A 26,557-nucleotide genomic window follows, 5' to 3' on the forward strand; every position below is an offset into this window, starting at 1 on the left:
AGATGTTATCACAGCATACAACATAGGTAAAACCTGAGGGCATTATGTTAATTAAAATAAGTTGAGGGGCGCCTGGGTGGCTCGGTCGGTTGGACGTCCGACTTCGGCTCAGGTCACGATCTCGCAGTCCATGAGGTCGAGCCCCGCGTCGGGCTCTGTGCTGACAGCTCGGAGCCTGGAGCCTGTTTCAGATTCTGTCTCCCTCTCTCTGACCCTCCCCCGTTCATGCTCTGTCTCTCTCTGTCTCAAAAATAAATAAACGTTAAAAAAAAATTTTTTTAATAAAATAAGTTAATTAAAAAAAAATCTCAGATATTACAGGATTCCATTTACAAGAGTAATCTAATGTACTCAACCTCGTCAGGGGAGGGGGGCTGTGGGGGAAAAAACAGTTACAGCCAGGGGCTCAGGCAGAGGGATATGGAGAAGTGGCTGTTTAACATAGGTACTGAGTTTGGGGTTTGAAAATGAAGTCATTCCAGAAATCAGTTTTACAACAATGTGAATACACTTGACTCTACTGTTAAAAATGGTTAACGTGGTGGGGCACCTGAGGGGCTCAGTCGGTTGAGCGTCAGACTCTTGTTTTCAGCTCAGGTCATGATATCATGGTTTGTGAGTTTGAGCCCTGCGTACACAGGGACCGACAGCACAGAGCCTGCTTTGGATTCTTTTTCTTTCTCTCTGCCCCGCGCACACACGCTCTCTGTCTTTTTCTCTCAAAAATAAACAAACTTAAAAAAATAAAAACAAAAATAAAACAAATTTTTTTAATGCTTAACATGGCAGATTTTATGCTCTCTGTCTAGGACCACAATTAAGGATAAAATGTAATACCTAAACTTGATACAGAGATATAATATTTTCTAAAATAACCCTCAACTCATAAAAGTGTTTCTTTCACAAAGAGAATATAAATTCATCAAAAAAGAGATGATAAAATTCATCCTATGATTAGAATAACTCATCTAGCCATGATAAAACATAGACTGACCACTAACCAAGAAAACAGACAAGAGGAGTCACAAAGTATTATGGGTAATTATGCAAATACATAACATAATTTTATTGGCAAAGGAAATATGGCTGATTCATAGTTGAGTTAAACCCTACAATATCTTAAAATGTAATGAGTTGAAATTGTCATCCAAAACAGAAGATATAGGTAAAAAGCAAAACGCAACTAAATAATATTGTGGAAAAGTACTATGAAAAAGAAAGCACATTATTATGGAACTGGATAACCAGAACAACAGAAAATTTAACCCAAGAAGTTATACATAAAAAGGGATGTTTTATTAAAAAAGAGCTTTCTTGGGGCACCTGGGTGGCTCAGTTGGTTAAGCGTCCGACTTCGGCTCAGGTCATGTTCTCATAGTCCATGAGTTCGAGCCCCGCGTCGGGCTCTGTGCTGACAGCTCAGAGCCTGGAACCTGTTTCGGATTCTGTGTCTCCCTCTCTCTGACCCTCCCCTGTTCATGCTCTGTCTCTCCCTGTCTCAAAAATAAATAAAACGTTAAAAAAAAATAAAATAAAAAGAAAATTAAAAAAAAAAGATCTTTCTACAGGACTATAATTTTACACTGTGACTGTGCACCCATGAAAACCAACTATCTTGAACCACTAGCATGTATTACACGGCTGTAAGTGTGAACAAACAAAATTAATTAAATCAGTCATAAAATGCTCTCATGGAACATGTTATGAATAAGCACTTAAAAGACACCAGAGAAATGTATTATGCTATTTTTTACATAATTTTTTAAGTTCATTTATTTGTTGTGAGAGAGAGACAGAGAGAGCAAGCAGGGGAGGGGCAGAGAGACAGAGAGAGGGATGAGAGAATCCCAACCAGGCTCTACACTGTCAGCATTGAGCCCGATGCAGGGCTCAAACTCGCGAACTGTGAGATCGTGACCTGAGCCAAAATCAAGATTTGGATGCTTAACCGACTGAGCCACCCAGGCACGCTGAGACTCTATTTTAATAAGCAGACCAAAACACAGCCAGGATCTACTTCTTGGGGTTTTGTTTTTGGTTTGCTTTTTGTTTTTCTTTCTTTTCTTTCCTGAACAAAATGATGAGATGGATGTAATTCACTCCATTTAATCAATACAAATAGAAGATGTACGAACTAGAATTTAAAACAACTTATAAGGATACTAGCTGGAGACACTGAAGAATCTCTTTCTACAGAGATAAAAGAACTAAAGTCTAGTCAGGCTGAAATAAAGACGCTATAACCAATATGCAAACCCAAATGAAGGCCATAAAAACGAGGATGGATGAGGCAGAGAAGCAGAAGATAAAATTATGGAAAATAACAAAGCAGAAAAGAAGAGGGAAAGAAAGGTCATGGATTACAAAGACAGCCTTAGGGAATTTAGCAACTTGTTAAAATGTAATAACATTTGGGGCACCTGGGTGGCTCCATAGGTTAAGATCCAACTCTTAATTTCAGCTCAGGTCATGATCTCACAGTTCGTGAGTTCAAGCTCCTCATTAGGCTCTGTGCTGACAGCGCAGAGCCTGCTTGGGATTCTCTGTGTCCCCTGCTCTGCCCCTCCCCCAATCATGCTCTCCCTCTCTCAAAAATAAATAAACGTTAAAAAAAAAAAAAAAAAAAGAATGTCGCATCCTGACAGGTGCAGGAACCTCAGGATACCTGGGAGACATCAAGAAAAGAGGAATTCACCTAAATCACAGGTATTGCAAGCAAATGTAATGGCAAATATTTGGCCTGTCTCCTGGTCTCGAGATACTATGAAATTTCAGTCTGAAATTTCTTATAGAAAGTTTCAGCAGGGGCACTTGGCTGGCTCAGTTGGTGGAGCATTTGACTCTTGATCTCAGGGTTGTAAATTCAAGCCCCACGGTGGGTGTAGAGATTATTTAAAAATAAAATCTTGGTGGGGAGAGGGGAAGTTCCAGCAAAGCAGACATAAAACAAAACAAAACAACAACAAAAGACAAAACTATATGGCCAAGCACTATTCTTGCTGTGTTTATGTAAATTAGGCCAAATTTGTTAAACTTGGAATTCTTTAATAAATGCATTATTAGTCTGCATTTGAAGATCTTTGATGGAAATGAGGGTGATTTTGGAGAAAAAAAATTGTTTTAGTAACACATATTTGGGGGTGTCAGACTCTAGTTCTGATTAACTGTCTCTTAATGTTTTTGTCTGGCTATAAATTGGGCTGGATCCTGAATTCTACTTGCTTCCTCAAAAATCTGGCTATGACTGTCCAAACTAAGGTTTCTAATTTTCTCTCATTCTCTTGGCTTGCAATCACTGAGAACTAAAATTGCCCTTTTTCCTGAAGCCCTGCAAACTGAAGCTAGACAACTGAGGTAGACCTCAGGGAAATTCCCACAACAGCCCGGGTTCACATAATCTTCTTGCCTACTGCTGTGTGGGCCACTCAGAAGAACCACCAGAGACATCTGAAGAACAAGCCAGAAAAATCGATCAGATTCCCACCGTCCGCTCCTACCCCATTGGAGGATGCTTCAAGCCTACCCCATTGGAGGATGCTTCAAGCCTGACATGTAAAAATCCTCTCACTGACAGCACTCAGGACTCAGACACTGGGTTTATAATTTGCTCCAAGCATTGGGGCACCTGGGTGGCTCAGTTGGTTAAGCATCTGACTTCAGCTCAGGTCATGATCTTGCGGTCCGTGAGTTCGAGCCCCGCGTCGGGCTCTGTGCAGACAGCTCAGAGCCTAGAGCCTATTTCAGATTCTGTGTCTCCCTCTCTCTCTGCCCCTCCCCTGCTCATGCTCTGGCTCTCTCTCTGTCTCAGAAATAAATAAACGTTAAAAAAAAATTAAAAAAAAAATAATAATTTGCTCCAAGCATTAAGCTGTGTTTTTCTTTGGTTCCCACAGAAATGCCTCTTAATAAGTAATTACCCGACTGCTTGCACAATATAGGCTTAACTTTAAGACTCTGTTGCAGGACCACCCCCTGAAATGAGACAACTGTTCAAATGAACTAACCTATTCTGAAGATGAAGACTGGTTCATGAGGTATGAAGTAAACTTCTACCTAAGGTCCAGAGCAGAGCTTAAACTCCAGCTAGAAGGAAACCATGTTGATCTCTGATGTTTTTCTAAGGAAAATTGTGTCAAAAGGGGAGACTGTGCAATTGCCACTAACTCCCTCCCAACCTATAATGCACGTTCCACTAAAAGACAAGTTCTAGGTTTTACAGACCGGTACTATTCATGACAGTCCTACACCAAAATCCATCCACATGCCCATTTAGAGTAAAATGATGCAGGGCGCCTGGGTGGTTCAGTCAGTTAAGCATCTGACTTCAGCTTAGGTCATGATCTCACTGTTCATGAGTTTGAGCCCCGCGTCGGGCTCTGTGCTGACAGCTCCGAGGCTGGACCTGCTTTGGATTCTGTGTCTCCCCTCTCTCTCTGCCTCTCACTCACTTGCTGTCTCTCAAAAATAAATAAACATCAAAAAAATTTTTTTAATTAAAAAAAGAGTAAAATGATGCAATTAATTGTTTGATATTCACACAATGGAATTGGACCCATCCATTCTAATGAATGATACACAATACCGTGCAGGACAGATAAATTCACAAACAACATATGGAAAGAAAAAAACCAAACAGAAAAGAGTGCCTGTTGCCTGATTACATTTATATAAAGTACAAAAATGAGGACAGCAATCTATCACCTTACATGTAAAAAGAGAGCCTAGCTTTGGGGGAAATTATACTGAGGAGCTAAAGAAAAATTTTACAGGACAAACAATATTCTCTTTCTTGATCTCAGTGGTTTTTAGAGATTTACTCAGGTTGCAAAATTCCATTGAGCTGTTTACCTACGATTTGCATTTTATTTTTTTTAAAAACATACTCATTCCAGGGGCATCTGAGTGGTTCAGTCAGTTAAGCATCTGACTTCGGCTCAGGTCATGATCTCACAGTTCATGAGTTCAAGCCCCGCGTTGAGCTCTGTGCTTACAGTTCAGAGCCGGAGCCTGCTTTGGATTCTGTGTCTCCCTCTCTCTCTGCTCCTCCCCTGCTCGCTCTCTCTCTCTCTCTCTCTCTCAAAAACTAAATAAAAACATTAAAAAAAAAATCTATACCGCCTATATCGTAACCATCACAATGTCCCAGTACTTACAAAAAGGAAGAAAAGGTACAATACTAAACTTGGGGAAAATAATCTCAAGTAATTTGAGGTTTAAGGCCCTTGGGAAAAGGGATTACTGGTGATGCCACCCCATTGCATTAACAAGTACAGGTGACCCTTGAACCATGAGGGGGTTGAGGTCCCCAGCCCCTATGCACCTGACCATGTATAACTTTGACTCCCCAACACTTAACTTCTAATGGCCTACTTTTGACCAGAAACCTTACTGAAAACATACACAATCAAAGATAGCATGTATGTTATATATGGTATTCTTACTATAAAGGAAGCTCAGGAAAAGAAAATGAAAATAAAACCAGAAGGAAGAGAAAATACATTTACAGTACTGTATTGTAAAAAAAAAATCTGACTGTAAGGGTACCCACAGTTTAAACCCACGTCGTTCAAGGCTCAAGTGTACTTTGTGTTACTGTCTGGTTACCTGCAGCCTTGATGAAGGTGGGGCGGGCTAAGGCCAACGTAGGGATAACCCATCATTTATTACACATCAGTGTTAACACATCAAAAACCATCCAGTGTTATATTCACTAAAACACATTAAGTTCAGGGGCGCCTGGGTGGCTCAGTCAGTTAAGCATCCGACTTCAGCTCAGGTCATGATCCCACAGTTCATGAGTTCGAGCTCCACATCGGGCTCTGTGCTGACAGCTCAGAGCCCGGAGCCTGCTTCAGATCCTGTGTCTTCCTCTCTCTCTGCCCCTCCCCCACTCACACTCTGTCTGTCTGTCTGTCTCTCTCTCTCAAAAATAAATAAACACGGAGCGCCTGGGTGGCTCAGACGGTTAAGCATCCAGGGTTGGCTCAGGTCATGATCTCATAGTTCACAAGTTCGAGCTCCACATTGAGCTCTCCTCTGACAGCATGGAGCTCGCTTCAGATCCTCTGTTCCCCTCTCTCTTCCCCTCCATTGCTTGTGCTCTCACTTTCTCTCTCAAAAATAAATAAACATTTAAAAAAACACACTAAAGAATCAACACAGACTTGACCAAGCAGAAGCAGACATCTTCGAAACATCTTGTTTTACATGATCTATGAAGAAAAAAAAGTATTTTTTTAATAAATTATCTATGAAGAGGAGCAAAGAAAAACGTGGAAGAAGGGTCTAAGGGACTCATGGGACACCCACAAGTGGACTGATAGGCACACTGAAGGGACCGCAGAAGGAGAGGGCAGGGAAAGGGAGCAGAGAGCTCTACTGAAGACCGCCTTGTACTTCCCACCTTCCTGGGAAGAAAGAGACAAATTCAAGGAGCTCAGTGAATTCTAAGTAGGATAATGTCAGGACAGGAGCACAGTGACACATTATTATTAACCTAGCAAAAACCACAGGTGAAGAGAATTTTGAAACAGCTTGACAAAAACAGCTCATCTAGTATAAGATAGCTCCTATCAGATTAGTAGCAGCTTTCTCAGCAGACCTTATAAAAAGAAGTGCATGGGATAACATATTCAAGGGCAGAAAGACCAAAAAATACCAACCAAGAATACTGTATCTGGCAAAACTGTTTTTCAAAAATGAAGCAATGGGGTGCCTGGGTGGCTCAGTCGGTTGGGCGTCCGACTTCAGCTAAGGTCATGATCTCATGGTTCATGAGTTCAAGCCCTGCATCCGGCTCTGTACGGACAGCTCAGAGCCTGGAACCAATGGAGGCTTTCCCAAGTAAACACCTCTGCCCTACAAGAAACATTAAAGGGAGTCCTTCTAGCTGAAATAAAAGCATTCTATACAGGAACTAAAATCACATGAGAATATAAAGGTCTCTGCTAAATACAAATATCTGCACAATGATGGAAACCTGTAGTGTTGTAATAAGGTTGCACAAGTTGTTTTCATTTCCACTACAGAATTTCTTTTTTTTTTTTTTTTTTTAAGGAAATTCAGGCCCAGCACGACACCCAAGGCGGAGCTTGAAAGCAGGACCCTGAGATCAAGACCTGAACTGAGCTCAAGAGTCGACACTTAGTGGATAGAAGTAGAGTGTATTGTGCTAAGCAAAATAAGTCAGTCAGGGAAAGATAAGTATCGTATGATTTCACTCATATGTGGAATTTAAAAAACAAAACGGATGAACATAAGGGAAGGAAAAATAAGATAAAAACGGAGAGGGAGACAAACCACAAGAGACTCTTAAATTTAGAGAACAAACTGAGGGTTGCTGGAGGGGAGGTGGGTGGGGGGACAGGTTAAACTGGTGTTGGGCATTAAGGAGGACACTTGTTGGGATGAGCACTGGGTGTCATATGTAAGTGAAGAATCACTGGGTTCTAGTCCTAAAACCGTATTTGAGGAAATTAATTCCATTACTATGACAACCCACTTAGACATAAAACATTCACTGACCACCAACCATGGAAAGAAACAAGATGAGTCACAGGCAAAGTATAAATGGGTGATATTTATACAAATACATAATTTTATTTATTTATTTTATTTTAGTTATTTATAATTTTATTTTATTTATTTATTTTTTTATTTTACTTATTTTTTATTTTATTTATTTATTTAATTTTATTTATTTATAATTTTATTTTATTTATTTATATAAGGATATACAGCTGATGAATAGCTGAGTTGAACCCACACTGTCTTAAAATATACTGAGATGAGGGGCTCCTGGGTGGCTCAGTCGGTGAAGCATCTGGCTCTTGATTTTGGCTCAGGTCATGATCTCATGGTTTGGGAGTTTGAGCCCCGCGTCAAGCTCTGTGCTAACAGTGTAGACCGCGCTTGGGATTGTCTCTCTCCCTCTCTCTCTGCCCCTCCCCCACTTGTGCATGCACACCCTCTCAAAATTAACTTAAAAAAACTATAAATAAATAAACTTGGGGGATTAAATTCAGACACACTCTCAGGAAAGAAGAAAAACCTGAGGATTAATTTTTCTTGAAATAAATTACATGTGTGAACAAAACATTTTTTTTAATATGAGACTTTTACTAATTATGCAACTCATTTCTTTTTTTTAAGTTTATTTATTTTTTTTTTGAGAGAGAGAAAGAGGCAGAAAGGGAGAGACAGAATCCCAAGCAGGCTCCACACTGTCAGCACAGAGCCCAACACAGGGCTCGATCCCAGGAACCTTAAGATCACAACCTGAGCCAAGATCAAGGGTCAGGACTGAGACACCCAGGCACACTTTATGTGCTCTAAGTTCTAAGTGTTCCAGCTCCTGTATGGCATTACCCTATGTAGGAACTCTAGGATACAAATAGAAACATTGAATTATTTAACAATTGAGAAATTGGAACACACTGAGTTGCAATTTCTACTGTCAGTCCAGAAAGAATAAGGAAACTGTGAAGTGAAATAAAGCATTAGATTTTCTCATTTTAGGGAGGTGCTTTGTTATCTGCAGAAATTCCTCAGTCTCAGTTTTGTACAGTTATGTTTAAAGCCTCCCTAAGACCGGAAATCAAAAAGCAGAAAACAGGTGAAATCTGTCTCCACTGTTTCTGGGATTGCTGCACCAAATCCCCATATGCCCCCACATCCTCATACACTTCTGACGGGAGGCAAAACAGAACTTAGAAATGACTTAACATAGAGACCCTCAGAAATACGCACAGATTTCCGCAGGCCTCCAAAAGCAATGGAAAAGCACTTAGATCATGGAGGCCCTCACCATCCACGAGGAGGCTTTTGTCCATGCTGTGGACATGATGGACCATCACTAGAGCTAAAGGAGAATCCTCAGAGGATATAAGAGCCTGATGAGTGTTGGACAGGAAGCGTCCCTCTGTGACAGCAAGAGAAATACACCTACCCTTCTCAGACTTATTTCTATTCAAGGAGAGCTGCCTAAACCACAATATAAGGTCTACCTTGCTCCTTGACATTTGAACCCTTCCTCTGGCATCTGCTTCATTCATGCCCACCTACCTGAGTGTGTGGCTACCTTCTCCTCTCTCTTCACATCCCTGAGCTCCTTCTCTTGCTCCAAAAAGATGGCCAGGTCTGGCTTTGACACAAGATCTGTTTATTAGAAAAAGGAATATGAGTATTGCTGGAGATTCTAACTTTCCATCCACGACTGTGCTCAGTAGAGAAAAGAGGACACTGTAGAATTCTAGAAAATCTAAAAATAGAACTATACTACCATCCAGCAATTGCACTAGGTACTTATCAAAAGGATACAAAAATACAGATACAAAAGGGCACACAAACCCCGATGTTTATAGCAGCACTATCAGCAGTAGCCAAAGTATGGAAAAAGCCCAAATGTCCATCAAGTGATGAATGGATAAAGATGTGACATGTGTGTGTGCATGTGCATGAGTGTACACACACACACACACACACACACACACACACACACACACACACACAGAGGAATATTACTTAGCTATCAAAAAGAACGACATCTTGCCATTTGTAATGACATGAATGGAGCTACAATGTATTACGCTAAGAAAGATAAATCAGACAAAGCCAAATATCATATGATTTCACTCATGGAATTTAAGAAAGAAAACAGATGAACATATGAGAAGGGGAGGGGAGAGAAGAGAGGACAATAAGCCACAAGAGACTCTTAATAATAGAGAACAAACTGAGGGTTGACAGAGGGAGGTGGGTGGGGGGCAGGCTAGATGGGTGATGGGGAGGGCACTTTGGTGGGATGAGTACTGGGTGTTGTATGGAAGTGATGAATCACTGAATCCTACTCCTGGAAGCAATATTGCACTGTACATTAACTAAAATTTAAATTTTAGGGGCGCCTGGATGACTCAGTCACATAACCATCAGACTCTTGATTTCAGCTCGGGTCATAAATCTCACGGTTGGTGAGTTCAAGCCCTGCATCAGGCTCTGCACTGACAGTGCTAAGCCTGCTTGAGATTCTCTCTCTTTCCCCCTCTCTCTCTGCCCGCCACCCCAAGAATAAATACTTTTTTAAAAATAATAATGAAATAGGGGCGCCTGGGTGGCTCAGTCAGTTGAGCGTCCGACTTCAGCCCAGGTCATGATCTCACAGTTCATCAGTTTGAGTCCCGCGTCAGGCTCTGTGCTGACAGATCAGAGCCTGGAGTCTGCTTCAGATTCTGTGTCTCCCTCTCTCTCTGCCCCTCCCCGACTCATGCTCTGTCTCTCTTTCAAAAATAAATAAAAATTTAAAAAATAGTAATAATAAAGTAAAATTTGAATTTTAAAAAAAGGGAAAAATAAATATTCACCCTAAGCCTAAATAAAAGGAACTCATTCACTCTTGCTCCAGAGTCTTGGCTTTAGAAGTTATTCCCTGTGACCTCCTTATTTGCTACAAATAAACTTTCCCTTGTGTTGGCAACTCTGCTTGGTGTCGTTTCTGTCTGTGACTCACCAAGGAGCAAGTTCACTTTAGTTCACTTACAAATCTGGCAATCCACATGTGTCTTTCTCAGGTTCTGGTCTCTGTTTCCCTGGTTCCCAACAGATGAAGCAGTGGTCAACACAAGGTCACTCTGGCTAAACCTGTTCAAGTTACTGTGGCAGGAAGCAGATTCCTTGGGGGACAGAGGGGGCGCTCACTCTTCACGCCTATGACTGCTAGCCTTGTGTTCTGACGGCCCCTGAAATCCAGTGGCCATTCTGAGTACTATTACTCAGAAGGATTTCTGTTGGGATAAGCCATACCAGGTCTGTGGCACAGCTTTAAGAGGTAAATGGGGAGAGCTGTCCCACAAAGTCTGGGCAAGACGGCATAACGCTCAGAATACCCGGGGAAAACTGAATACTCCTTCAAGTTGAGTCTAGACATCCCCGGAAGATCACAGGACCCAGCCATTCACAGGCTTGAGATGGTCCAACCTTGCAAAATGGGAGTGACCCAGCAGAGAAGGAGCTAAGGTCTGAGACTGAAATCTCCATCCCACCTGGTTGTTTGGTCGGCTTCTTGTTCCCAGATTAAATCTCCACCCTGAGTACTTCCTCCTTTCCTTCTAGCTCCAGACAAAGGAGACAGCAACTCCCTGGGTCACTGAAAGCGGGCACTTGGAACAAGTAAGAGCTCTATTTAACCGGTTCAAAAGACAAATGCGCGCGCGCGTGTGTGTGTGTGTGTATGTGTGTGTATATATTAGAATGTCATACATATGATACATATATGCCAAATGTTTTTCACATTCACATATCTGGGATCATTTTTTGTAAACTAAAGTTTAAGCTTGTTGGTTTCATTAAAATAGGCAGATCTTTTGGAGTTATCAACATTGAAAATAAGAGATAATTAACCTTTGTTCTACCTGAATTTACTAGTCATGTTCACGTTGTATCTGTTACAATTTGTCACCAAAAAGAACTTAAAATTCGGTCTGTCCCATAGTTTTCATGGGTAATTGTTAACGAGTAAATAAGTTCAATAAGTAAAAAGACTGATAGGTGAATGTTTAATTAGCTTACAAAATCTTTGATAATCTAACACTCTGAAGTTTTGCTCAAGTAAATGATAAATTGGTTTGAACTCACTGGATATCTAAGTCTTTTCCAAAGAAGACAGAATACTGAAACACTGATTATTAAACATTAGGTTTATCTGTTCGTTTTATTAGAGAGAAACTAGAGATAAATTTGGGTCTGGAAGTACACATGTTTTATGCTTTATTAAAAGGTTCTTGGGGGCGCCTGGGTGGCTCAGTCGGTTAAGCGGCCGACTTCGGCTCAGGGCATGATCTCGCGGTCCATGAGTTCAAGCCCCGCGTCGAGCTCTGTGCTGACAGCTCAGAGGCTGGAGCCTGTTTCAGATTCTGTGTCTCCCTCTCTCTGACCCTCCCCTGTTCATGCTCTGTCTCTCTCTGTCTCAAAAATAAATAAATGTTAAAAAAATTTAAAAAAAAAAAAGGTTCTTGGGGCGCCTGGGTAGCTCAATCAGTTAAACATCCGACTTCGACTCAGGTCATGATCTCACGGATCATGGGTTCGAGCCCTGCATCAGGCTCTGTGCTGACAGCTTGGAGCCTGGAGCCTGCTTCAGATTCTGTGTCTCCCTCTCTCTCTGCCCCTCTCCCTTGTTCATGCTCTGCCTCTCTCTCTCTTTCTCTCTCTCTCTTAGAAATTAATAAACATTTACATATATATATATAATTCTATCAAAAAAACTATTCTAGAAATTATGACATATGTTCATAAATTTGCCAATCTAAAGAATTCTGGTGCAACAGACAGTTCACAATTGGGTAGTACTTATTTTTTACTAGAAATTCAGGTTTCTAAATGTTAAAATTCTTTTTTTTTTAATGTTTTTACTTTATTTTTGAGAGAAACTGAGTGTGAGTGGAGGAGGGGCAGAGAGAGGGTAGTACAGAGCTCAATGTGGGGCTCGAACTCACAAACCATGAGATCATGACCTGAGCCGAAGTCGGACGCTCAACCGACTGAGCCATCCAGGTGCCCCTAAACGTTAAAATTCTGGGGGCACCTGGGTGGCTCAGTCAGTTAGGCGTCCGACTTCGGCTCAGGTCATGATCTCAGTCTGTGAGTTCGAGCCCCGCGTCGGGCTCTGTGCTAACAGCTCAGGTCCTGGAGCCTGCTTCAGATTCTGTGTCTCCCTCTCTCTCTGACCCTCCCCCGTTCATGTTCTCTCTCTGTCTCAAAAATAAATAAACGTTAAAAAAAAAACAACTTGTAATTCTGATATGTGTAATTGAGACTGCTAAAAATGGTAAGGAAAGCAAGTCTATATGGAAGGAAAGTAGTATGTGTTTTTGGTAAGAAAGGTAATGACAAGTAGGATTACATTTTTGTTGAGGGAAGACTGCTAACTACCAAGCATGCAGAAATTAAATATGGCAAGGTAATTCTCAGACTGCTAGAAGCCATACACACACCTAAACAAGTGGCAGTGGTTCATCGTCGAGTCCTCAAAAAGGAAATTCAGAGGAAACAGAGGAAAATAATTTTGCAGATGCAGCACCAAAAGGACACCAAAGTCTGGGGAGATTCTGCATTTTCCAGTAACTCCCTCTCTACCACCATGTAAGCTCACTCCGTCCTGCTTCCACAATGAGATAAAAGAGGCTGTAAAGCTGGGTTATGGATGGTTCCCACCAGCCAGAGGATGGATGATGAATAACCACTGGAGAATCTGGGTACCTAAGACTGCTGTAGACTCCCTGAAGAGTGCACCTGCCTCAACCCACCATGGTAAGGAAGCCTTATACCTATGGTTACTAAAGATTATGAGCACCCCAACGATGAAGGAAGTCACCGAGAAAATAACAAATCAATGTGCCTACTGTAGGCAAACAATGATAAACCAGACCTTTGGTACACCCTTTAGTTAGAGAAACTCAAATCCAAGGGCAATGTCTGGGGAGGGTTGGTGAAGGGACCTTAGTGTAAGGCAAATTGCTCCCAGAGGGTTCAGATACCTTTGGGTGTTTGTGGATACATTCACTGGATGGATTGAGGCCTTTCTCTGTGAGGCAGAAAGGACCTTAATAATTTAAGTTTTTTTAATGTTTATTTTTGAGAGAGAGAGAGAGAGACAGACAGACAGACCATGAGCAGGGGAGGGGCAGAGAGAGAGGGAGACAGAATCCAAAGCGGGCTCCAGGCTCTGAGCTGTCAGCACAGAGCCAGACGTGGGGTTTGAACTCACGAACCACGATATCATGACCTGAGCCGAAATCAAGAGTCCGACGCTTAACCAACTGAGCCACCCAGGAGCCCCAGAAAGGGCGTTAATAAGGGAGAAAATTCCCTGATTTGGGTTGCCAAGGTCAATCCAGAACAACCTTTTTGGTTTATATCAAAAATCATTTCTGAGGTAGCCAAGCCCTTAAATATCAAGTGGAGGTTTACACTCTGCCTGGAGACCTCTCAGTCTTCTTCTGGGAAGACAGAATGGGCTAACAGAACCCTAAAAAGACTCTGGCAAAGTCGTTATCAGGAAACACAGGAAAACAGGTTAAAGTTAGTTCCAATAGCTCTCACCAGAATCAGAGCAGCCCCAACAGGCAAACTGAAAGCTCTGCCCATTTTCTCTGGGGTCAGTGCACAGCCCTTTTCAGATCCTGTCTCCCCCCCCCCCCCCCCCGCCCCAGCTCATGCTCTATCTCTCTCTCTCAAAAATAAGCATTTAAAAAAAAATTTAAACTTAAAAATAATAAAATAAAGAAACTAAAAGCTCAGCCCATTTGAAATGACGTATGGGAGAACTTTCCAAAATGCTCCACCTGCCTCCCCCCCTCCAGAGCCAGAAGTCCGGCCATTTAGCAAATAATTAATCCCCAGCAGGTGATGGAGAGGTTTCCTCCCACTACCCACTGAAACTAAGCTTCACTCAAATGAAACTGGAGACTGATGTACCTCAAAATATGGAAAAACAAGGATGCCTGGGTGGCTCAGTCAGTTAAGCGTCAGGCTCTTGATTTTGGCTTGGATCATGATCTCATACTTCGTGAGTTCGAGCTCCGAGCTCTGCATCAGGCTCTGCACTGACAGTGAGGAGCCTGACTGGGATTCTCTCCCTCCTCCTCTCTCTGTCCCTTCCCTGTTCACCCTCTCCCTCTCCCTGTCTCAAAAATAAACTTTAAAAAAAAACTTGGAAAAGTGGGTCACCCCATTTTTACCCTGACTATACTCTTGGCCAGCGCCCCACCCAGTACTACTAACCACATGCTCTTCCTTCAAATTAGAAGGCATCCTACCTTCTCGAATCCACCAGATTAGAGTAAAAAAAGTATCTACACAGAGGCCCAGGGAGCCAGAGCACCAGATGACAATATTCCTGTGAGCAACTCACTGACCTGAAACTTCTGTTCTGGAGACACTCTCAAAATAAGGAGAACCTCAATGGATAAAGGTCCTCAAATTTAAAACATAATAATCTCAGGGTGCCTGGGTGGCTCAGTCTGTTGAGCATCTGACTCTTGGTTTCAGCTCATGTTACGGTCTCGCAGTTCATGGGTTCAAGCCCTGCATCGGGATCTGTGCTTACAGTGGGAAGCCTGCTTGGGATTCTCTCCCTCTCTCTCTGTTCCTCCCCAGCTTGTGCTCTGTCTCTCTCAAAATAAAGAAATACACTTAAAATTGTGTTTAAAAACAACAACAAAAGGGGTGCCTGGGTGGCTCAGTCGGTTGAGCGTCCAACTTCGGCTCAGGTCATGATCTTGCGGTTTGTGGGTTCGAGCCCCGCGTGAGGCTCTGTGCTGACAGCTCAGAGCCTGGAGCCTGTGTTGGATTCCGTCTCCCCTCTCTCTGCCCCTCCCCCGCTCACACTCTGTTTCACAAAAATAAATAAACATTAAAAGAAAGAGAGAGAGGCGCACCTGGGTGCCTCAGTCAGTTGGGCGACCGACTTCAACTCAGGTCATGATCTCGCGGCCCGTGAGTTCGAGCCCCGCGTCGGGCTCTGTGCTGACAGCTCAGAGCCTGGAGCCTGCTTCAGATTCTGTGTCTCCCTCTCTCTCTGAGCCTCCCCACTTGCACTCTGTCTTTCTCAAAAATAAATAAACATTAAAAAAGAGAGAGAGAGAGAAGGAAAAGAAAAACATAATCACTATCTGTATGATACTAGTTCTGTTCTGATTTCTTCAGCCTTACTGGTTGCTGCCAGGCCCGTTTAACAGATTAAATCACTCTCTCCATGAGGGGTAATAAATACCACAGCTTATCGTTAATACATAGCACAATAATGTTCTAGCCCCCTCTTCCTCTGGTCTGATGTCACAATGAACACTCTCTTAATGTGAGTTCTTGTCACTATTATCCTAGAGATGCCAAAAGCTATCAACACAGTGGACCATCCCTGGGGGATAACTTCCCTAGTAAACAGCAGTAAGATCACATAGCAAAAGGAAACTAACAAAAAATACTGCTCTTCTCGCTGTTTGGACCTTGCACACTTGCATCGAATTTGGTACAATTTGTGTCCAAGCTCAGAGACCATAAAGTTACAAACGGTAGTAACACGAGGTTACATGAGCTTGGGGACCCACAAGCAGATCTAAAACTGGCTGAGGGAGGGCGCCTGGGTGGCTCAGTCGGTTACGCGTCCAACTTGGGTCCTGATCTCGCGGTCTGTGGGTTCACGCCCTGCGTCAGCTCTGTGCTGACAGCTCAGAGCCTGGAGCCTGCTTTGGAATCTGTTCTCCCCCTCTGTCTGCCCCTCCTCCACTCATGCTGTCTCTCTCCATCTCTCAAAACTGAATACACATTTGAAAAAAAAAATTTTTTTTTAAATCTAGCTGAGGGGAAATTCTGCTCCTCAGCCAATCCTTATGCCATGCCCATGCCCAGCAGGAAGTATAGCTCCAGGATGGACCTTCTGCTATTGCCCCTCGAGAACGAGGGGCAGAATGAAACCAGAGGAGGGATTTGTCACCAGCTAGACCCTACTGCCCACCTGCATGTCCCCAACGAAACCTTATCCCACATTTTCATTCAGCTCTTCCTTCCTGCTTATCTTTCAATTTGGGCAAGAGACCTGATGGGCATAGCCTCGCATCATGGAAATGGAAACTTCCGAACCTCAAGCAATGAGTGCCTTGACAAAGAGCTCCAGTGCCCCGGCCACCGACACCAGCGTGAGCTTAACCTCCAAATCACACCTGCAGACGGACTTTAGGGTGACTGACAATTATCTTCACCTCATTATAATACTAAATCTCCACCCAAGGAGCACAAGCCCCATTGATGTAACATACAAAGTACAGACCTGTTTCCGTATGGAATGTGCACGGCCTTATGTCCGCCTCTACCTAATATGACAAGGCTCCCCTTTCTGAACATCCATCCTAACTCTAAATAAAAGGAACCCACTCAGCCTTGCTTGGGAAATCAAGGCTTCAGAAGTTATTCCCAAGGATCTCCTTATGTGCTGCAAATAAAGTTCCCTTTGTGTCACAACTTTACCTGGTGTAAAGGTAAAGTTCGCCTTTAACTTTGTTAAAAGTCACTCTGTGACTCTTACCTGGTGTGAACTCATGTTACTTTGATTATATTAAGGACAACTAGTTCTGGCTTACGTGTGTTCCCTGCTTTATCCATAAGATAATTAAGCCAGTAATATGCTCTGATGTATTCTCAAACTCTGAGTTAAGAGGATGGCGTCTGATCCACAAAACCACTATATATACTGTGTTTACCCAAGATAAATTGTGAAATGAAGGCATCAACACAGACATACACATTTTTGAGTACCGTATTTCTATCATAGAGTATACGTTGTGTCTCTTGGAAAGTTTTCGTGGGTTACAGATGTAACTTAGCAAATTCTAATGTGAGTATGAATTTCACAATAATGCACGGACATCTTCCTGAATGCAGATTCTGTTGAGTTCTGGGGTGGGATCTCCATTTCTTTCCAGGCAGTAGCCTGTGGGCTAAGGGATACATTTTTTTTTTTTATTTTTTTTTTAACCTTTATTTATTTTTGAGACGGAGAGAGACAGAGAATGAATGGGGGAGGGGCAGAGAGAGAGGGAGACACAGAATCGGAAACAGGCTCCAGTCTCTGAGCCATCAGCCCAGAGCCCGACGCGGGGCTCAAACCCACGGACCGCGAGATCGTGACCTGAGCTGAAGTCGGACGCTTAACCGACTGAGCCACCCAGGCGCCCCAAGGGATACATTTTTTAATAACAAAGAGGTAGAACTCCAAGCAGTATTGGAGGACTGGGAACTGAAGGCATTTAAACGCAATTGCAGGTTCTACTAGAATAGCAAAAATGGCCCAACAATATCAGTTACTAGATGACATTCTAACGATTTTTTCATAAATTAATGCACAAATAAGTATTAATAATCTAACAGAACATATTATTCTTCCTTTTTTATGAGAATATTTTGTCAACCATCCAGTACATGGAAGGGATTAGGCTTTAATCCAGGTTATCTGCCCTAGAGTTGATCTAAAATGACACACAGGTCAATATACAGAGAGGACTCCAAAGCAATGTTCATGAAGGTGTCAAATCTGAGAAGAGTGATGGAAACGAGACAGGATCCATACATGTAAAAAGTAATTATATACACATTAAAAGTGACAGTACAAAACTGTCCTGGTAACTTAAATTAAGAAACATTTCCAATGGCGTAAAACTTATAAACCCATGTGTGGATGATGTCTTTTAATCACACTATGAAAACACACAGAACGCTATAAAGAAAACAGCTATATCACATATATACATATATATACACACACACACATGTATATGTATAAAAACTTCCTAGAATTTGAATAAAAATTTGGAAAAAAAACAGCTAATGCTTTTGAGTCTAGAATTTCATTAAAAAATGTTTCAATAATCATTTATGCTATATTAGGTTTTAGAAGTTTATGGCGCTAAAACATAAATCAATTAATGTGATTCTTTTTTTCTGAAAATACAAGGAGAGCGTGTCTGAGACGTGAGTGCAGAGTAAAATGTAATAAAACGGGAACTTGCAGGACAATGGCCTGAATTATTTAGAAACACGGTGCCAGAAGTGTCTCCAACTCTCACAAAAGTGAGAGTCTTCATTTTCCAACAGAAACTACAAGAAGAAAAGAGTTTGCAGTTTAAACGTGAAGGCTTCTGCACCTTTCAGTAACTCCACCGAACCTCCTTACGAACGATATAATGGAAAATATCGATGCTGTAGAGGAGGACCCGGTCACAGAGCAATGAGCCAAGGAAAAGAAGTTAATTAACATCAGCCATAATGAAGCAAACCAGTACCAGTGCCTAAGGCACACGGAAGGACACATGATCACCGCTGTGTTCTCGTTCCCCCCAAAAGTAAATCAGAATATGAATCTAATTACTAGAAAACAGTGGGATTTATACAAATTACAGCCACACGGAGCTCCCACGGCCTGTAACGTAATCGTGTATTTTAAATAGAGCATCTTTCTTTCACATTCTAAACAGGGAAGACTATCTCTTTTCCAGAACTTTCCGAGTTATTCCGGGAAACTTATCCATTCTGCTTATTTAACCGCATTTTCCTAATCCTGGTCTACCCAGAGCCGTTAAAGCATCCAAATGGGACCTAACGGTGAAATGTTCCCCTTGCCCGATCTCCCAGGACTCGGCCCCCTCCGCAACAGAAAACTTTGCAATTCCCTGTGGATCGGTCAGAGGGGACATTTTCGATACACGCAAGACAGCAGTTCCGAGTGACAATTGTTCACGTCCTGCTGGAAGCCGGGCTGGAGGGAAGGGAAAGAGGGCGCTGGAACCGAGGAGGGTTTTCTAAAGCGCAAAATGTCAGTATCCTTTTTAAAAAGCTTCCTAAAAATAGGTGAAAACGCTCACAAGGCAGGAACGGGAGAACTAGCGTAATCAACATTTGCAAAAAAAAAAAAAAAAAAATTTTTTTAATTGAGAGCGAGCGCGTCCACGCGTGCGCGCGCGCGAGGAAGGGGCGGAGGGGGAGAGCGAGAGAGTCTCAAGCAGGCTCCACGCTCAGCCGCGGCCGGACGCGGGGGGAGGGGGCTCCAACCCACGACCCCCCCGGGGCCGGGGCCTGAGCCGGAATCCAGAATCCAGAAAGCTCCACCGACTGGGCCACCCAGGCGCCCCCGACCTTGGCGACTTCTCCTTGCACGGAATTTCGGGACAAAGAGATGACACGGCTTCTGACGTGGGCCGCACGGCTTACCTGGGACCCAGCCATTCCTTCTTGTTTGTTTTTTGGGTTTTTTTTCCTCTCCTCGTCCTCCAGATCTCTTTCTCCGAAGGCACTGGCGGAGAAGTCGCAGCTGCGCCGGGAGAAAATGCCTTCAGAGGCACCGGAAGGGCGTCTCGGCGGCGGCAGCAAACCGCTCGCCTGCAGGCAGGACGCCGAAATGCAGAAGAGGCCCCACTTCCTGGTCCTTTGTGTCCTGAGCTGTTTCAGAAACTCCCTGAGCTCCTACTGGGAGAGCACCCCCTGCCTTTCTCCTCCTCTGGGTGCCACAGTAGGCCCTGAGTCTGTTCCGACGGGCTCCCTGCAGGGGAGGGGAGGGGAGGGGAGCGTGGCCCCCTGGCAGGGGAGGCGGATGCCCACGCGGGCCGCTCTCCACGAGAAGCCAGCTCGAACCAGACAGGCCCAAGATGGCGGGTGCCATGACAGGAAACGCCTGACCAAATAAGGAAGAAAAGGCGCGGAAACCCTGCTTGCAAGAAATTCCCACCCCAAGTAATAAATAGCCCACCCCCTAGTTAACAACTGTCAATCACCCTTGGAAACCCAAAGCCCAGGGCCCCCAGCTCTCTCCCCCCTCCCCCCCCCCCCGGGGATCTCTTACTCTCACATCTTGAGAGTGTACTTTGTTTCAGTAAGCTGTCCTGTTTGTGTCACTCATTTGCTGTGCTGTATGTGTCCCTGAATTCTTTCTTGGGACCCTTCAGCAATCTATTTGGGAGGGGCTGGGCTGGAGAGAGGCCCCAGAGACCACCCGGCGACTTCCAAGGGGCCTCATTTCCTACAGAGGCCCCCAAGTTCTGCAGCGCAGGAACGCGTGCGGTAGGGACCTGACCGGCCCTCCCCGACTCATGGAGAGGAGACCCTGTTACCTCTTCTTGAGCCAAAGCCTGCACTCAACTCCCACAAAATGATGGGAAGCTCTCGTGCTTAACTCTGGCCTCACTTAGAATCGTGGAGAGTGCTTCATTAACACAACACTTGTTTCCACCCACACCAAGTGACGGAGTGACGGAATCTGAGGGGGTGGGCAGCAGCAGTAATGCTTTGGGGAACCCCACGCGTGATCCTACTGGGAAGCATTTGGGGAGATGACCAGGCAGAGCACGAGGATCAAGCCTACGGTTGTTGTCCAGCTTTCAATCCATGCTTTCTCCATTGATCAGTTTCTGGAGATTTGCACATTCTCCCTCTCTGGGCTACAGAGGGAGGCATCCTTACAAATAGAGCTTTCCTTTATAAATGCAAATGCCTCTTACAAAAGGAAACCAGAACTTCGGATTTCAGACTTTTTCCTTTGTCTGTTTCTTTAAAATAACCAGCCTAAAATAATTCTTAACGGAAGAGGCGCATGTGTTCGGGTGACCAAATGCTCCCCTTCGGTAGGGAAATGTTTATTTTCATAAGTAACTGCCAAGCAGCTTTCCAGAGTTGAATGTAGCTCTTCCACTCCCGTTAGCAGGATATGAGAACTCTAATTCCTCGACGTTTTCACTGGAATTTGGTGTTGTCATTTTTTTTTTCTTTATGCTAGGCATTCTAGAAAATAGTAAGTGGTTTCCCACTGTAAAATATGAAATGGTCTCGCTACAGTTGTCCTGCTGATTGGGATGAATGTGTAGAAGAGGAAAACTTTTCTCTTCCTTCTAGATTCTTTGGCTGGTCTAATAATTAAACTGACATAAGACAGATTAAGGGCGCCTGAGTGGCTCAGTCAGTTAAGCCTCTAACTCTTGATCTCAGCTCAGGTCTTGACCTCAGGGTCATGAGTTCAAGCCCCATGTTGGGCTCCATGCTGAGTGTGGAGCCTACTCAAAAAAAAAAGAAAAAGTAAAAAAGAAAGAAAGATTAATCACAGGAGAAAAACAAATTTAATTTCTTCATTACAGAAACCTCAAAGATAGGAGGCTCAAGGACAAGCAAATGATACCTATTGGCCATTCTGACGTAAGAAATGGGGGGGGGGGTGGGATTTAGAATTTCAAAAAGGGGTTAATAAATTCACAGTAAAAAGGAAAGAGCAAATGTTAGCAAAGGTTTTCCACACCAGGCAGGCCAATCTTGCTGATAAAAAAATTATCTCTGGTATTAGCTCTCTTCCTGGTTGAGGTCCCCTATCTAATTTCTTTCTAGCAGTTAACTTAGAGGCAAAATCACATTACCTGAGCCTGCTGGGTCCTAATTGCCTTCAGCTCAAAAAAATCCACATGCAAAGTGATTTTTTTAATTCCTTTATTTTTTTAAGTTTATTTATTTATCTTGAGAGAGAGAGAAAGAGTGAGCGACAGAGGGGCAAAGAGAGAGAATTCCAAGCAGGCTCTGCACTGTCAGCACAGAACCTGATGTGGGGCTTGAACTCAACAAACTGTGAGATCATGACCTGAGCCGAAACCAAGAGTCAGATGCTCAACAGACTGAGCCACCCAGGCACCCCACAAAATGATTTATTTTGACATCACATATTCTCTCCTCCAATGAATAAAAACAGTATTTTGTGTGCATATATATATATATATATATATACTCCTGAATATACTTCTGAAGTTGTGTGTGTGTGTGTTCAGCCTCAAAAGTGAAAGAAATATTTCCATTTGCAGCAACAGGATGTATCCAGAGGACACTTTGCTAAATTAAATAAGCCACACACAGGAAAAAACAATTCTGTATGTATATGTGGAACCCATAAAAAGTTAAAATCATAAATGTGAAGATTAGCATGTTTGTTATCAGGCGCTGAGGGCAGAAGAAATATTGAGATGCTAATCAAATGGTACTCAGGCAGGATAAATAATTATTGGAGCTCAGCTAGCCAGCCCTCTAACTCAATTGCAGACCCCAACAGGCAACACCAGAAATAGGGGTGCCTGGGTGGCTCAGGTCGTTAAGCGTCCGACTTTGGCACAGGCCATGATATCACAACTTGTGAGTTTGAGCCCTGTGTGGGGCTCTGTGCTCACAGCCTGGAGCCTGCTTTGAATTCTGTGTCCCCCTCTTTCTCTGCCCCTCCCCTGCTTGTTCTCTCTCTCTCTCTCAAAAATAAATTTTAAAAAACATTAAAAAAAATGTTTAATACAACCATAAAATAGACAAGACCATTTCACTCGTGCTCCAACTGAAGCCCATTGTTCTTATAGCACAGTCTTTAAGGCACTGATGAAGATGTTTTGAAATGACCGGGACATTCCAATGGCTGGGGCAGAAAAGCCCTGATGGCAACAGAATGCCTACAAGACTTCCTCCCCTGTGCTGCTCGTGATCAGGCGCTGAGCACATACCAGCCCCCACGCATGACCATGTGCTCCCTGCCCATTCTCACGCAAGTGCCCCCCTGACCCTCTCCCTATAAAACACTAGGTGTCCATCCTGTTAGCAGAGAGGCCAGTTGTTAAGGCTTGCATCTGCCTCTTCCCCCCCCCCACAAATAAATTTCTCCCTTTCTCTTTGCCCAATCCCTTGTCTCTTGAGTTATTAACTTCTCTTGTGAGGAGGTGATGGGAGTTATTTCAGCAACACTGTTGGCAAACCCAGCCAGGAGCTACCCTTTACATTTGTCCAGCCCTGTAGGGATTTCCTGGAACAGAGCACTTGGCCATGGCAGTGCACCTGCATGGCAGGCTTACCTGTCCATTTCCTGAGGTAGGAGCCACGCTAAATAGGTCAGTTACAAGTCTAATACACATCATTGTGGCCATAATTAATAGTGTATTGTACACTTGAAATTCACTAGGAGAGAACATCTTAAGTGTTCTCACCACACATACACACAAATGTTAGCTATATGAGGTGAAGGGTATGTTCATTAGCTTGATTGTGATAATCATTTCACAATGTATATTTGTATTCATGTCTTAAAACTTGAGTAATGGGGCGCCTGGGTGGCTCAGTTGGTTAAGCATCCGACTCTGACTCAGATCATGCTGTTGCAGTTCATGAGTTCCAGCCCTGCCTTAGGCATCCTGCTGTCAGCACAGAGCCTGCTTTGGATCCACTATCCCCCTGTCTCTCTGCCCCTTCTCCCTCAAAAATAAATAAATATTTTATTATTTTTTAAGTTTCTTTTAAAGTTTATTTATTTTTGAGAGAGAGACAGAGCATGAGCAGGGGAGGGGCAGAGAGAGAGAGAGACACAGTTTCCGAGCAGGCTCCAGGCTCTGAGCTGAGAGCATAGAGCCCAACACAGGGCTCGAACTCACAGACTGAGAGATCATGACCTGAGCCAAAGTCAGGCACTCAACCAACTGAGCCACCCAGGTGCCCAAAAATAAATTTTTTTTAAAATTTTTTTTTTCAACGTTTATTTATTTTTGGGACAGAGAGAGACAGAGCATGAACGGGGTAGGGGCAGAGAGAGAGGGAGACACAGAATCGGAAACAGGCTCCAGGATCTGAGCCATCAGCCCAGAGCCCAACGCGGGGCTCGAACTCACGGACCGCGAGATCGTGACCTGGCTGAAGTCGGGCGCCCCAAAAATAAATATTTTTAAAAATAATTTTAGGGGCGCCTGGGTGGCGCAGTTGGTTGAGTGTCCAGCTTCGGCTCAGGTCATGATCTCACAGTTTGTGAGTTCGAGACCCGCGTCAGGCTCAGAGCCCCGTTGTGAGCTCAGAGCCCAGAGCCTGTTTCGGATTCTGTGTCTCCCTCTCTCTCTGCTCCTCCCCGACTCGTGGTCTCTCTCTCTCTCTCTCTCAAAAATAAATAAAACATTAAAAAATAATAATAATAATAATTTAAAACTAAGACTTGAGGGGCGCCTGGGTGGCTCAGTCAGTTAAGTGTCCGACTTCGGCTTAGGTCACGATCTGGCAGTTCGTGGGTTGGAGCCCTGCATCGGGCTCTATGCTGATAGCTCAGAGACTGGAGCCTGCTTCAGATTCTGTGTCTTCCTCTCTCTCTGGCCCTTTCTCTCTCTCTCTTTCTCTCTCGCTCTCTCTCTCTCTCTCTCTCACACACACTCTCTCTCTCTCTCAAAAATAAATAAACATTAAAAAATTAAAAAAAAAAACTAAGACTTGAGAAACTATAGGATGTTCAGAAAGAGGAAACAGGGTGGTGAATGGGTAGGCTCTCAAAGCACGGAATCTAATAAAGACAAATTTAGGCACCAAAACATACAGTTCTTTGCTCTCATGTATTGGTAGAGCACCTACAACCGAGCTGTTATAACCAAATGAAGGGGAGTTTGCTCCTGGGTGAGTCACAAGTAGAGTACAGCCTACACCAGGGGGAGTTGTCACACAGAGGAAACTTTATTTGCAGCAAATAAAAAGATCACTGGGAGTAACTCCCAACGCAGTGACTCCCTGGGCAGGGGTGAGTGGGTTCCTTTTACTCAGGGTTAGGATAAATAGTAAGAATGAGGAGTTGTGTCATGCCATGTAAAGGCAGGCAGAGGTTGCACAAGTATGCTTAGAAAACATGCCTATACGTGCATCCTATGTTAGGTTCCTGAAGCCTGGTCTCCTAGGGCGGAGACTTTAACATTATAATGAAGCCCAGGTAACCCTCAGACCAGGGGAAGGGGTGATGAGCTGAGTGAGTATGCTTGCAGACCCAGTGCAAAGTGAACGGGGCCTCGGGCCCCTTATCTCAGGAAAGGAATACAGGTCCTTGCTTACTTTTCAAACAGCACTGGAAATATGTGCCACTGATTTATCGTCTCTGATATGGTAAGGCTAGAGACTGATACTTTCTGTCTTCCCTTTGTTCCCTTAAAATCCTCAACTACCAAGGTTTTTGCATTGCTCTGTAATTCTGACACCGCCTAGGAAGTTTTGCACGAAGTATGCTAGACCAAGTAGAGCCTGTGAGGCACAGATCACAGAAAATAGCTGGGGACTTAAAAAAAAAAAAAGACTCCCCTTTCTCTTGCTGGGGACCCCTAACTCTTGCTGCTTATAATGCAGGACGAACTGCAAACCAAAACTCTCACCTCCTCTAATCTGTTCAGTGAGGGGAGAGATGAGGGTGGGGCCAGGCCTAGACAAAGCTTCAGAAGAGAAGGCATCTGAGTGGGGCCTGGAGGGAGAGTTCTCAAGGCTTCTGATCTTCCTGCCTAAGAGGTGTCTGTCTTCCTAACTTTGTGTAAGGGACAAGGGTGCCCTAAAATGTACTCCTTTGGCATACTGTTTTGAATTAAAAGTGATATATGAAACAGCAAATGCAAAAACAACATTCTGAACCCCCCCCCCCCCCGCCCCACCCAACATCAGTCTCCAGAAAGCAAGAAATCAGTCTCCTTTGGGAAAGGTGCCCTCCCAGTTCCAAGAGATAGAGACATTCTTATCACCAGGGGTAAAGAATTTAGAGCTGAGAAGTCTGTATAAACAAATCTTGTTACTTCTCACTAATCTACTTCTCCAGCCCAAATTCTCTAGAGAATTCCCTTACTAACTGAAGGCCCAGACATTAGTTTTCTTTTTTTTACATTTATTTATTTTTGAGAGACAGAGGGAGACAGGGCACAAGTGGGGGAGGGGCAGAGAGAGAAGGAGACACAGAATTGAAGTAGGCCCTAGGCTCTGAGCTGTCAGCACAGAACCTGATGTGGCGCTCGAACTCACGTACTGCGACACCATGACCTGAGCCGAAGTCGGACGCTTAAACCACTGAGCCACCCAGGTGCCCCCAAGTTTTCTTTATCATATCTATTTCTCACAGATTTATGGTCAAAGAGACAATAAATCTATTGACCAGCTAGCATAATTATGAATGGTAAAAGAATATTATTCCTCCACACCGATAATTTTTACCATAAGATCATAACATAATTGCAGTGTTCTA

The 26,557-nt window shown here is 43.6% G+C and overlaps 1 protein-coding gene across 3 annotated transcripts in view; it reads right to left on the minus strand.

Moving 5' to 3' along the window:
* Positions 1-20,257, minus strand: part of LOC106980912 (KRAB domain-containing protein 5-like) — a 223,954-nt gene extending 203,697 nt beyond the window's left edge. Inside the window, exons 1-2 of one of the 3 annotated variants that reach the window (XM_053210702.1) lie at positions 19,753-20,257; positions 9,064-9,156 (exon numbers count right to left, since the gene is read on the minus strand). The gene's annotated coding sequence lies outside the window, so the exon portion shown is untranslated. The remainder of the gene's footprint in view (positions 1-9,063; positions 9,157-19,752) is intronic. The other 2 variants (XM_053210703.1, XM_027037273.2) reach the window with 2 other exon arrangements.
* Between the last annotated feature and the right edge of the window lie 6,300 nt (positions 20,258-26,557).

The sequence above is a fragment of the Acinonyx jubatus genome, chromosome E2 (genome assembly GCF_027475565.1).
Source record: "Acinonyx jubatus isolate Ajub_Pintada_27869175 chromosome E2, VMU_Ajub_asm_v1.0, whole genome shotgun sequence".
NCBI lineage: Eukaryota > Metazoa > Chordata > Mammalia > Carnivora > Felidae > Acinonyx > Acinonyx jubatus.